Source organism: Chionomys nivalis, chromosome 1 (assembly GCF_950005125.1).
Source record: "Chionomys nivalis chromosome 1, mChiNiv1.1, whole genome shotgun sequence".
Classification (NCBI taxonomy): domain Eukaryota; kingdom Metazoa; phylum Chordata; class Mammalia; order Rodentia; family Cricetidae; genus Chionomys; species Chionomys nivalis.
Genome location: NC_080086.1, coordinates 110,866,390 through 110,878,546, shown reverse-complemented (window position 1 = coordinate 110,878,546; position 12,157 = coordinate 110,866,390). Strand labels below are relative to the sequence as shown.

Below are 12,157 nucleotides of genomic sequence, written 5' to 3'. Positions count from 1 at the left end.
TATGTCCCTGTACTAGAAACTTCATTTGGTGACGAGAGATGCATGCCTGGTTCTTCAAATCCAGTTTTAAAGTCTGTGACTGGTGGGGTCACAGGTCCTGGAGTAAGGGGACTTCTTACTATGTGGATAACATGGTCACTTTGTTAAGCCATCTTGTAAGCACTTACACCCAGAGATTAATGTTGTACACATTCTTCATCAAAGATGCTCCTTACTGTAGGAGGTAATGGCAAATAATCCCATGCCTGATCAAGTACCATGATTAAGTAATGGTAGAGTGTTGATTCCTAAATAGATCAGAGATATTACTCCCTCCAGGGTTCAGGTAACAGTGCAGAAGTGGAGGTGGAACAAAGACGAAGGATGGGAAGGAGTGAATGCAGCAAAAATATGTAAAAACTTGCTGGGCATAGGGTAATACAACTTTAGTCCCAGCACAGGAGAGAGGTAGGTAGAACTGAGTTAGACGCCAGCCTGGTCTATGCAGCCACTTCCAGAACAGTCAGCGCTACATAACAGATACTGTCTAAAAGAATGGGGTGTGTGTGTGTGTGTGTGTGTGTGTGTTAAGAACTCACTGCACCTGTAGTTATCTGCACTAGACCCACACAAGATTGGGCCTGTGAACATTTCTCCATGGACAGGAGAAGGAAATCTGAAGCTGCATATACCCAGTAGGGACTATTGGTAATTCATGGTTGTACAGGAACAGCCATCTTCGCAGTGGCTTAGGCTCAGACAGTCTGCCCTTTAGTAGATGATCTCTAATCCATGCTTGAGCAAGAAACTCAAATTAGCCTTAGTGGGGCACACACAGAATATGGAACTAAGAAGGGGATTTGTTAAGGATCCCAGAAATAAAGGGGCAGAGATGAAAAGGGAATGTGGAAGAGAAAAGGACTAAAATGAATTATATAGGTGAATAAAACTGTCAGAAAAAATTAAGAGCAAGGAAGGGCTAGAGAGATCGTTCATCAGTTAAACATTTCTTGCTGGTCTTCAGAGCACAAGTTTAGTTCCCAGCACCATCACAGCTATTTGACAACATGCTATAACTCCAACTTCAAGGATCTGACGCTTGTGGCCTCCACAGGCACCCGTATGCAGGTGAGCTTAAACATATAAACACACAGCCAAGTGTACTGGTTCATGCTTTTAATCCCAGCCATTGGAAGTCAGAAGCCAGTGAATCTATGTTTGATGTCAGACTGGTCTAAATAGCAACAGCACAGTCATAGGTAGAGTATGAGGCCCTTTCTCAAAAAACAAAAACATCCCCCCAAACTCAACCAAACAAGCAAATAAATAATTAAGGGTAAAACACATATACAAAAATATAATTTGAGCCAGGTGTGGTGGTGCAAGCTTTAATTCCAACTCTTTGGTGGCAAATGCAGGAACTATGTGAGTTCTAGACCAGTCATAGTGAGATCCTGTCTACAAACAAAAAAGAAATAAAGCACTATTATTGGAACAACACATACATTGAAAAGTACAACATATAAAAATCTATGTAAACACCAGAAAATTTCCATTTTTACATAAATGTAAGGAAATAGCAAAGGAATTAATACTTTTAAAAAAAATATGGCATATGAGAAAATACTTTTAAGAAGCATATATTTTTACTTTCAAATGAACCATAATTACCAACAAACTAGCTGAAATTAAGTCTACTGTTCTAGTAAAAATGCATCTCAGTTCAATGAATCCAACAGCTCTACAGTAAAGTTGAGAAAGTTTTACCTCATTTCATTTAAACAATACCATTTAAATGAAATTAGTTAACCAAACTTAGACTACCTCAACACAAATTTTTTTTTTAATATGATTGCTATTGTTAGGGACAATCTCTTGGTAGCTTCAACATTCCAAACAGTAGGCAATACAGGCAGGCAAAATTATGACATTGTTTATAAAATCTTATTTCAAAACTATAAAAAAACAATGTAAAAGGTTTCATATAAGACTTGAACAATGACAAAAATGCTCATAATTTTACTGTAATCCGCCGGGCGGTGGTGGCGCACGCCTTTAATCCCAGCACTCGGGAGGTAGAGGCAGGTGGATCTCTGTGAGTTCGAGACCAGCCTGGTCTACAAGAGCTAGTTCCAGGATAGGCTTCAAAACCACAGAGAAACCCTGTCTCAGGAAAAATAAAATAAATAAATAAATAAATTAAATTAAAATTTTTTTTTACTGTAATCCAGGTTATTTCCAGAAATATTCTGTACAAATAAATTTATTCAGTCTCCACATTTATTATTCTTATAAGATTAAACTACATAATATTTCATAAATTTTATTATTTGAAAAAACCCACAACTTTTTATTTGCTTTATACACATAATTACTTAAAGATGTGTTTTTATTTCTAAGCATGTGTATCAAATGTGTTCTGTATTTGCAGAGGCCAGAAGGCATCACATCTCAGATGTGGAATTAGAGCTGGCTGTGAGCCACACTGTGTGGATGCTGAAAAACTCAGGTCCTCAGGGAGAGCAGTATGAGCTTTTAACAGCGGAACCATCTTTTTTTCTTTTTTTTTTTTTTTTGGTAAAGAAAATTCCACTTGCTTATAACTGGTTCTTCTTAAACTTCCCATGTGGTGCTCAAACCCCCTATATCCATTATAGTTCTCTAACCTCTACCAGCCCTCCTTCACCAAGTGCTAGAATAAAAGGCATGCTCTACCATGCCCAGTGCAATAGGATTTTATCCTATCTATATTTGCACACTGGGGATACAACTACACTTTTGCAGCTTTCAGTTAGTTAATCTCCACTGTTTTTAAAAATAAATATTCAGTTTGTGTGTGAGTCCACATGTGTACACGGAACTCAGAGGTAAACATTTGGGAATTCTCTATTTCCACTATAAGGGACCCTGGGATGGAACTCAGATTACCTGACTTAGAAATAAACACCTTTACCCACCGAGCCTTCTTATGAGTTGTTCACACTCTTTTCATACCTCACAACACAAGTAAGTTATCCACAGGCAAGGTCACCAGATACATTGCTGTAAATTTCCAGTTCTTTTCTGTTGGCTTCCATGCATATAAAGGGATGTGGAAGACACAAAAGGTTCTCTATTTTTGAATGTATAAGGTTTCTCGCCAATGAATTCTTTCATGTTTCACAAGATAGCTGCAATCACTGAATGCCTTCCCACACTTTTTACATACATATGGTTTCTCTCCAGTGTGAATTCGCTCGTGACGGTAACGGGCACTCTGATGTGTAAAGGCTTTCCCACAATGCTTACATATGTAAGGTTTCTCTCCAGTGTGAGTTCTTTCATGGTTGCGAAGGTATGTGGAACACCTAAATGCTTTTTTACAGTGTTTACATACATAAGGCTTTTCTCCAGTATGAGTTCGTTCATGATTATAGCAGGCCTTACGTTGAATGAAAGCTTTCCCACAATGCTTACATGCGTAAGGTTTCTCCCCAGTGTGGATCTTTTCATGGCTGATAAGATGACTGGAATGAATGAATGCCTTCCCACACTTTTTACATACATATGGTTTCTCTCCAGTATGAATTCTTTCATGACTGTAACGGGTACTGGAATGGGTGAAGGCTTTCCCACAATGCTTACATGTGTAAGGTTTCTCTCCAGTGTGAGTTCTTTCATGGTTGCGAAGGCATGTGGACCATGTAAATGCCTTCCCACACTGCTTACAAACATAGGGCTTTTCTCCAGTGTGAGTTCTTTCATGATTGTAACAAGCATCACGCTGGATGAAGGATTTGCCACACTGCTTACACGCATAAGGTTTTTCTCCGGTGTGAATTCTTTCATGGTTGCGAAGGGACGTAGAACAGGTAAATGCTTTTCCACATTGCTTGCAAACATAGGGTTTCTCTTCAGTGTGAATTATTTCATGTCTATAACAGGCGCTGTGATGGCTGAAGGCTTTTCCACAATGCTTACAGGCATAAGGTTTCTCTCCGGTGTGAGTTCTTTCATGGACAAGAAGGTGTGACGAACGAATGAATGCTTTGCCACACTGCTTACACACATAGGGTGCGTCTCCACTGTGGATTCTTTCATGTTTCTGAAGGTAGGAGTAGTGTCTAAATGCCTTTCCACACTGATTACACACATAACATTCCTTCCCAGTATGAATTTTTTCATGGTAGACAAGCTGACTGAAATTAACAAAGGTCTCGCCACATTGCGTACACATAAATGGTCTCACTTCAGTGTGCGTTCTTTCATATATGTGAAAGTATTTCCTGATGGCTTTATCAAACTGATTGTATTCGTGACATGTACCATCACCGTAAATTTGCTCATCATTTTTGTCAGAACCGTGAATCCTATACGCTTCATTAGATTGTTTCTTTTTATGAACTATCTGCCTAGGACTTTTGAGTACCTGAAAGTATTCAGAAGAGGTGAAATCTGCATAGTGTTTCTCATGTTGAAAAGCTATTTCCACATATCCCTCATTCTCAAGTGGCTTCTTTTCAGTTTCACTTGTGAGATGCACATCTGAGGGTAAATGACCAATGGTGCCTCTTGCACACATACTGCTTTCACGTACTGCTGTTGCAGAAGGCATGTGCTCATTATCAACATATTCTGGAATCGGGTGGTGGGCTTCTCCACACTGACAACCATGTCCATATTTACAGTCTCTCTCAATTACCTGAGCTCTGCAAAAAGAAAAAGGAAACAAAAGAGCATAACGTTTTAAGATTAGCCAAAAGAAGCCCTGGAGGCTGAATGCTGTGACTCACTCCCATTAACTCCCATTAATAGAGTATTTAGGAGGCAGCAGCAGAATGACATCAACTTTGAGGTTCACATGGAAAGGACCTGACTTAAGGGACAATACTAAATGTGGACTTTGTTTGTATAAAGAATTTTTCTTCAAGAGTGTAGACCCTTGTGGGTTGCTCATGCTCCACTGGAATACCCTGTACCCACTGCTATACAGGTAATACCAATGGGACTCCAGGGATTATTTAAAAAACAAAACAAAACAAAAAAAACTTCTACCAAGAAACCATGTAGTTACTAGAAGAGGGATGTGAGGAAGGATGCTGGAGGAGCTAGCGAGAGAGGAAAAGGACATATCTATGATTAGATACATTGCACACATGTATGAAATTACCAAGGAATAAGTTTTGGAAATGTCTCTACCAGTTAACAATGGGGAAAATTACTCATGCAAAGGTGTGAAGCAAGCATGATGAAATTTGAAATACCTGAGTAGTCTTCACAAGATTTATTGAAGCTAGATGCCAACTTAAAACTGAAATTCACTGTACTTAATATAGAAGCATATATCCAAGTCCTAAAGTCAACCTGATAAAAATAGATTAAATACTTTTGTGCATGAAGAGGAGATTGTATAGCTCAAATCACTGGAGAATGTCTTACACTGCCTGATGTTGTAACACACTTAGGAAATATTACTAGAGTACAGAGATGGAATTCCCAACAACTCTGGATGGACAAATTAACACAGGTTTTAGAAAACATTGTCATAGAACCATTTTACATTTAGATGTAGTTGGATCATTGGTTTGGTTTTCATCTTCCCTAAAATAAATTACAAATATTTGATGCAAATTCCCCCCCTTTGAGTGTGAATTACCGGAGACTTCTTCTGACATTTGCACACTCCTCTTCAATGTTTTCTTCTGTTTTCCCTGGCAGTAAATCAAAAGAAATCATTATGACTTATCCAACACTAGAAAACACTTATTAAAGTCTACCGTTTACTGTGGTACAGTATGACTCAGTATGCTACAAATACCATCATGTCCCCTTTCAATATTTCAATTCATGAAACTACACAAATAAGCAAGAAAAGCTGCTCTCTCACTGAGAACAGGTAAAAGAATCATAGTGTCTTGTTTTTACCTATGGAGATCAGGTTCATAAAGGTTTCTGTCATCACATCTCTATAAAGCTGCTTTTGACTAGAATTCAAGAAAGCCCACTCTCCTGGACTGAAGTTCACAGCCACATCCTCAAAGGTCACTGGCTCCTAAAAAACATAGGGAAATGGTTAGTGTTAATTGCCAAGAGAGATAGACAGGATACACCTGGATAGAGGTAAGAAAAAAAAGAAAAGATGATAGACTCTCTAAAGGGGTGTGTGTGTGTGTGTTTCCCTTTGCATTGGCCTTAGAAAGTTAAGTTTAGCCCCACCTCGTCAGCCCTAGAGAATTAAGTTTTACTCCCTAAGATAGAAAAGTCGAGTGATTAATTTGCCAACTCCATGGATTCCTCTCAGTTCCTGATCTGCTAAAGGTTGGTCCTTACAGCAGCAAGATAGATTCTTAGGAACTCAATGTCACACACCAAAACAATCTCTTTATCATGGATGCATCAAAGTATGAAATTCCCACAATACTTGAGGTTATGTTAGTTAAGTTCCAGCATGGATTTGGGAGGGGCGCACAAGGGAGAAGGAGAAATATTGACTACTACTACTACCATGGCTACTGGTAGGCTAATCATCCTTCAGTGGATGAGGCCACACCCATCCACTTTCATCTGCATCTCCTAATGGCTGAGAATGTTGAACACTTTGTATTTACAAACCATTTCTATTTCTTCTCATGAGAATGTTCTGTTCACTTCCACAGTCCACTTTTTTTCTTTGTCTTGGTGGTTTGCCTGCAGGTATGTCTGTGTGAGGGTGCTGGATCCCCTGGAACTGGAGCTATAGACAGTTGTGAGCTGCCATGTGGGTGCTGGGAATTGAACCGGGGTGATTTGGAAGAGCAATCAGTGCTTATAATGGCTAAGCCATCTTTCCAGCCCCACAGTCCACTTTTTAATTGTGATGTTTGATGCCTTGATTCTTTTTATGTTGCTTTGAATCGCTTTGTATTACAGACACTAATCCCTTTTAGATGTATAGCTGATTTTCTCCCATTCTTTGGACTGCCTGCCTCTTTATGTAATTGACTCTTTGTTGTTCAATGTTATGAAATCCTATTTGTTTTACCTGAAGTCCTATCTAGAAATTCCTTACCTGTGCTTGTCATCTGAACCGCACTTACAAAATTTTCATTGAGAAATTTCTGGATATTAAGTTGTTTGTTAAGGTCCTAATCTATTTGGGGTTGAGTTTTGTGCAAAGTGAAAGATAAGGATCTAGTCTCATTTGTCTGCATTTTACAGCTACAGTAAGAGGCCACCTCACTCCAGTCAAAATGGCTATCGCGAGGAATAAAAATGACAACAAGCGCTGGCCTGGATGTAGGTAAAAGGGAGCCCTTGTCCTGTTGGTGAAAATGTAAACTAGTGCACACGCTGTGCTCATCAGCCTGGAGGTTTCTAAAGATAGAAATAGGGCTGAAAAGACTGTTGAGCAGTTGAGAGCCCAGGCAGCGCTTGCAGAACCCCCAGGCTGTATTCTCAGCATTTAACTCACAACTGTCTAACTTCAGTTCCAGGGGATCTGACACCTTATGTTCTTCATGGACATGTACATACATGCAATATACAGACATACATGTAGGAAAAATACCCATGCAAATAAACATAAATAAAAAATTCCAAAACTTGAAATAGATTTATCATATCGCCCGGCTATACCACACCTGGGCATATGCCCACAGCACTTTGTACCTTATTATAGAGATACACTTGCACATCCATGTTCACGGCTGAGCAATTCACAACAGGTAGGAAAAAGAATCAACCTAGATACCCTTCAACTTAAGAACGTATAATGAAAATATGGTGTTATCTGCACAACAGCTGTAGAGAAAATGAAGTCATGAAAATTTCATGTAAATGGACAGAACTGAAAAAATTATACTGAGTGAGTTCAACTAGGCTAAAAAAAAAAAACACTGCAAGGTTTTTCTCATACGAGGTTCCTAGGTTCAAATCTTTGGGTTTTGAGTGTTTCTAACACCAAGTGCATGTGAAGGAGAAGAAAGCAAAACCAGGCTATTGGCAGGGAGGATGCGTGGAGGTGTAGAATGCAGATAAAAACAAAAGTAGAGAGTGGAATACTGGGGACTGAAGGGCTCAAGCAGGTTTGGGAATGACAGAGATGGCAAAAGAAAAGCCAGAATAAGGCTTAAAAAAATAAAACACACAGCCGGGCGGTGGTGGCGCACGCCTTTAATCCCAGCACTCGGGAGGCAGAGGCAGGCGGATCTCTGTGAGTTCGAGGACAGCCTGGTCTACAAGAGCTAGTTCCAGGACAGGCACCAAAAGCTACAGAGAAACCCTGTCTCGAAAAATCAAAATAAATAAATAAATAAACAAATAAATAAAACACATGAAAAATTATTTGGGCACTTATAATCTTGCAATCCAAGTTAAATATATACATACATATATTTAGTGAACACACATATACTACAATACACATAATGAGAGGGGATATTAGAACATATGTTATATGAATGATCAGTGAGAAAATATTGGAAGCTAAAGGTTTAAGAAGGGATGAGGATGGAACGTAGGGGAAAGGAGGGTTAAGAACTGAGTTAACCAAAACTAAAGATGTGTGAAGTAGCGTTATAAAACAGCACCAGCTTGTAAACTAATTTAAAATAGATTTTTCTTGGAGGGGGTGGGAATAGAGCCTTACGAGGTAGCCCTTGTTAGCCTGGATCTCTGCCTATAGAAAGCTAGCCACAAACCCACAAAGACCTAAGCAAGCAGAAGTACCACCCATTAGTGAACAATGCTGCTCCCTAAAAGCCACAAGGGACTAAATAAAAACGTCAGGGTCAGGCACAGGTCACCACCATATGAGTTATTGGTCAGAGCAGCTTCCGTAGCACCCCAAACAATATAGGCTATTGTCATTGTTTTGGATTACCAACCATAACTAGATGATAAAATTCTACTGTTGAAGACACCACATATCTTGGTTGCTGGATACAGGGAAACCAATCATGAGCTGACCAGGAAATTCCCAGGTAGCTATCTTTCAGAGCGCTGCTGAGTGGTACTATGAAAGCTGCTGGGGGAGAAGAGGCACCAAAGATTTTACCTGAGCTGAACCCTGGATGCTACAATACTGATATGCCAGACAAGATGGGCCTACTGGAAAAAATGTTTATGGAGCTAAGGAACTTTGCCAATGAAATTTCAGGCCTGCGGCAGAAGACGAAAGTCATGTCTGATAATTTAGCATGGTTAAAACCATGGCTAGGAATGTCAAAGGTCCTAAGGGACAAGCCACTGATGTTGTGTTTCTAAGTGCTGATGTTGACACACTCACGGCCTTCTAAATGTTTGTGCTTCCTTCATAGATGTTTGCTTCTCTCAACCTGGGTCAAACGAGCTCCTTACTGTAGCCATGGTAGTTAAGACAGAGAAGCATTAACTGTTTAAATTATGAAAATAACTGTGTGTGCTCAACCATAGATGGGACATTATATCAACCTTCTATTCCCAAGACTCAGGAAATATTGCAGAAAAACTGAAGTGAAAATGTAAGCGCTGCGGCACGGGGAGCAGTATTATCAAATGCTGTGCTCTGGACCTGACATGGCTGCTGCACCCATGAGTTAACAATCGCTGTGGTTACCCACACAAGGTCTGCATGGGATCATGACAGTGAAAAAACCCAGCAATGGACTTAGGAAAGGCTTCCAAAGCCTCATTCTTAACTGAAAAGCTAATTTTAGTTGGTGGCTTCTTGGGGATGGAGAGTCATTTTTCTTTTGGAGTGTGGCCTTGTTATGTTTGCCACATTTCTTGCCCATGTAAATAAAGGCTGCACTAATTAAACTCAATGGTCCATAAGTACACTATTTTAGAAACTGACCCTGTCTTCATACCTTGAATCTACCTTGACCTTAACCCTAGATACACCCTGAAAATATTCATTTGTTTCGGAGGTAAATAACAGAAAGACTTTACTATATAGAACTCATATGATCTTTTGAAAGAGGCATTGCTATGATGGCTGAGGAAATTGAACTATATATTGCTGCATAACTATTCTTTCCTTGGTAAAAAGTCTTCCACTTATTTACACTGCGTTCTAAATGCCCATCATATTAGAAGATAGAACTCAAGTAATTTCTCCTGTGGCACAGACGTTTGATCAAGCTGTTTTGGTTTGTCTTTGAGACAGGACTTGACACTATTTACGGTTGAGGATGTCACTGAACTGACAGCAATCCTCCCACCTCAGTCTTGCAATTGCAGAGACTTCAGGATTTCATTAAGACCAGCAATAGCTAATATTTTTAATCCCCTCATAATGGTACCACAACTACTAAACTCCATCTCTTTCATGTAATTAGTTTTACCCATCGAAGAAAGACAGTTAAGTTTTTTAGTCTAATGTTCTGTCACTTCCTTTTAACTGGTGTGTGCATGCACACTTGTACACAAAGACACACACACACACACAATCTTGACATTTAAATGGATAATTTTAACAAAAATGTGTATGTCTTTTATGTGTAACTGCTTTCACGCAATAAAATATTTTGCTTGATTTTCATTCTGTATTATTTGATATGTCTGTGTGTATAACACTTGTGTGCAGTCTCTAGAGGCCAGAAGAGAATGTCAGGTCCATGGGAGCTGGGTTTACAGGTGTCAGTGAGCTGCCCAACCTGGCTGCAGGGACAGAACCCAGGTCCCCTGCAAAAGTGGCAAGTATTCTTGATAGCTGTGTCATCTCTTGAGGCCTAAACTTTCCGATTGATTTGGTACTTATTTTCCTTTCAACTTCTACTAGAAAATTAAAAGTGTTCTTTTCCAAGTACAGTTTACCCTGAGTTTTAAAAAATTCAATGTACAAGTAATCTAAACTCACTTTCAAGTAACAGTATACTGTTTCATACACAATGAAAATATTTTACCCTCTCCAAGTTTGTCTTTCTCGTCTTAATATGCAAATGTTCATTATTTTACTTATCATTAACTAGAATTATCTAGTACACTGCTAAAAATCCCTTCAATTTGAGTATGAATACAACACAGAGGGAATTTTAAAAAGTAAACATTTTCTTTGTAGAATTTAGTACTTTCTTGAACATAGCAGAATATAAAGTCAACATTCAATAAGCAAGAACATTCCTCTATTCCCATAAAGACTGGGCTGAGAGAGAAAACCAGAAACACGATCCCATTCGCAGTAACAGGAAAAGAACTAGAAGTAAAAGTTCTTTACCATGACAACTTCAAATGGTAAAGAAACTGAATACCCCAGCCTATGGACTGCAAGAAACAAATATTTAAAAATGGAGATCCCCTTAGAGAATGCCATGTGATAAATACTCTCAGACTCAGCTCCTTCTTCTTGGAGAAGCAGCTCAGGGCACACAAACAACAATACAACCACAAGCACCTGATCCCCTCCAAAGGGCTCACAAACACCAGGTCTAGCAAAGCTTTTCAAAAATCCTAATTTTGGCCTCAGAAATAGTCACTAAAAAAAAAAAAAACAAAAAACAAAAAACAAATTTAGGTTTCTCTCCTTCTTCTAAGATTGAGAATTTTGGCCCACGCTCACAGAGGGCAAAATCAAATACCCTCTAGAAATCACCATTTTTTAAAAAGCAGAACACCCCCCCCCACACACACACACACAGTTTAATTGATGAGTTGAGGTTTGGGGATGTAGCCTAAAGCCAAAGTCCTGTCCTATTGAACCGCGGTACTATAAAGAATATAATTCAGATAGGTGACGACAGAAAAAAATCGAAAGCAGTCCAGATATACCTGTAAGGGCAGACGAGCAACAGCTCTCATTGCCCAAGTCCCCTCACACCAGCCTGGACTCTGTGTCACCAACCTGCCAGCGCGGCCGTAAGTGCTGAGGTGCACATCCCAGGGACGACTCACCCCAGGAAGACAGGGACCCGGGACGAAGTAGCTTCCCTGGGACAGAACTGGACGGGATCCGGTGTCCGGCCGCTGCTCTGTACACAATTCCAGAGCTCTGAGGATCAGCGAACCAGCAGGGCACACCCGGCTGGACAACACCAGGGGACCGGCCAGGCGACAGCGCTGCAGGAGGATTCCAGGATCCCGGGGCACACTCACCATTTCCTCTTTCAGATGCATGCACGTGTTCTTCCCAATCGGCTCGAAACCAGGAGAGACAGGTAGTGCAGAGCGAGCACAGCAGGCCTCCTCGACAACACAGGACTCAAACATGGTGGCACGGAGGGGGCCTTCCGAATATCCGCGC

At 40.0% G+C, this 12,157-nt stretch overlaps 1 pseudogene; it reads right to left on the bottom strand.

Annotated features, from left to right (window-relative positions):
* Nucleotides 1-1,140: 1,140 nt before the first annotated feature.
* Nucleotides 1,141-12,119, bottom strand: LOC130869483 (zinc finger protein 883-like; annotated as a pseudogene).
* Between the last annotated feature and the right edge of the window lie 38 nt (nt 12,120-12,157).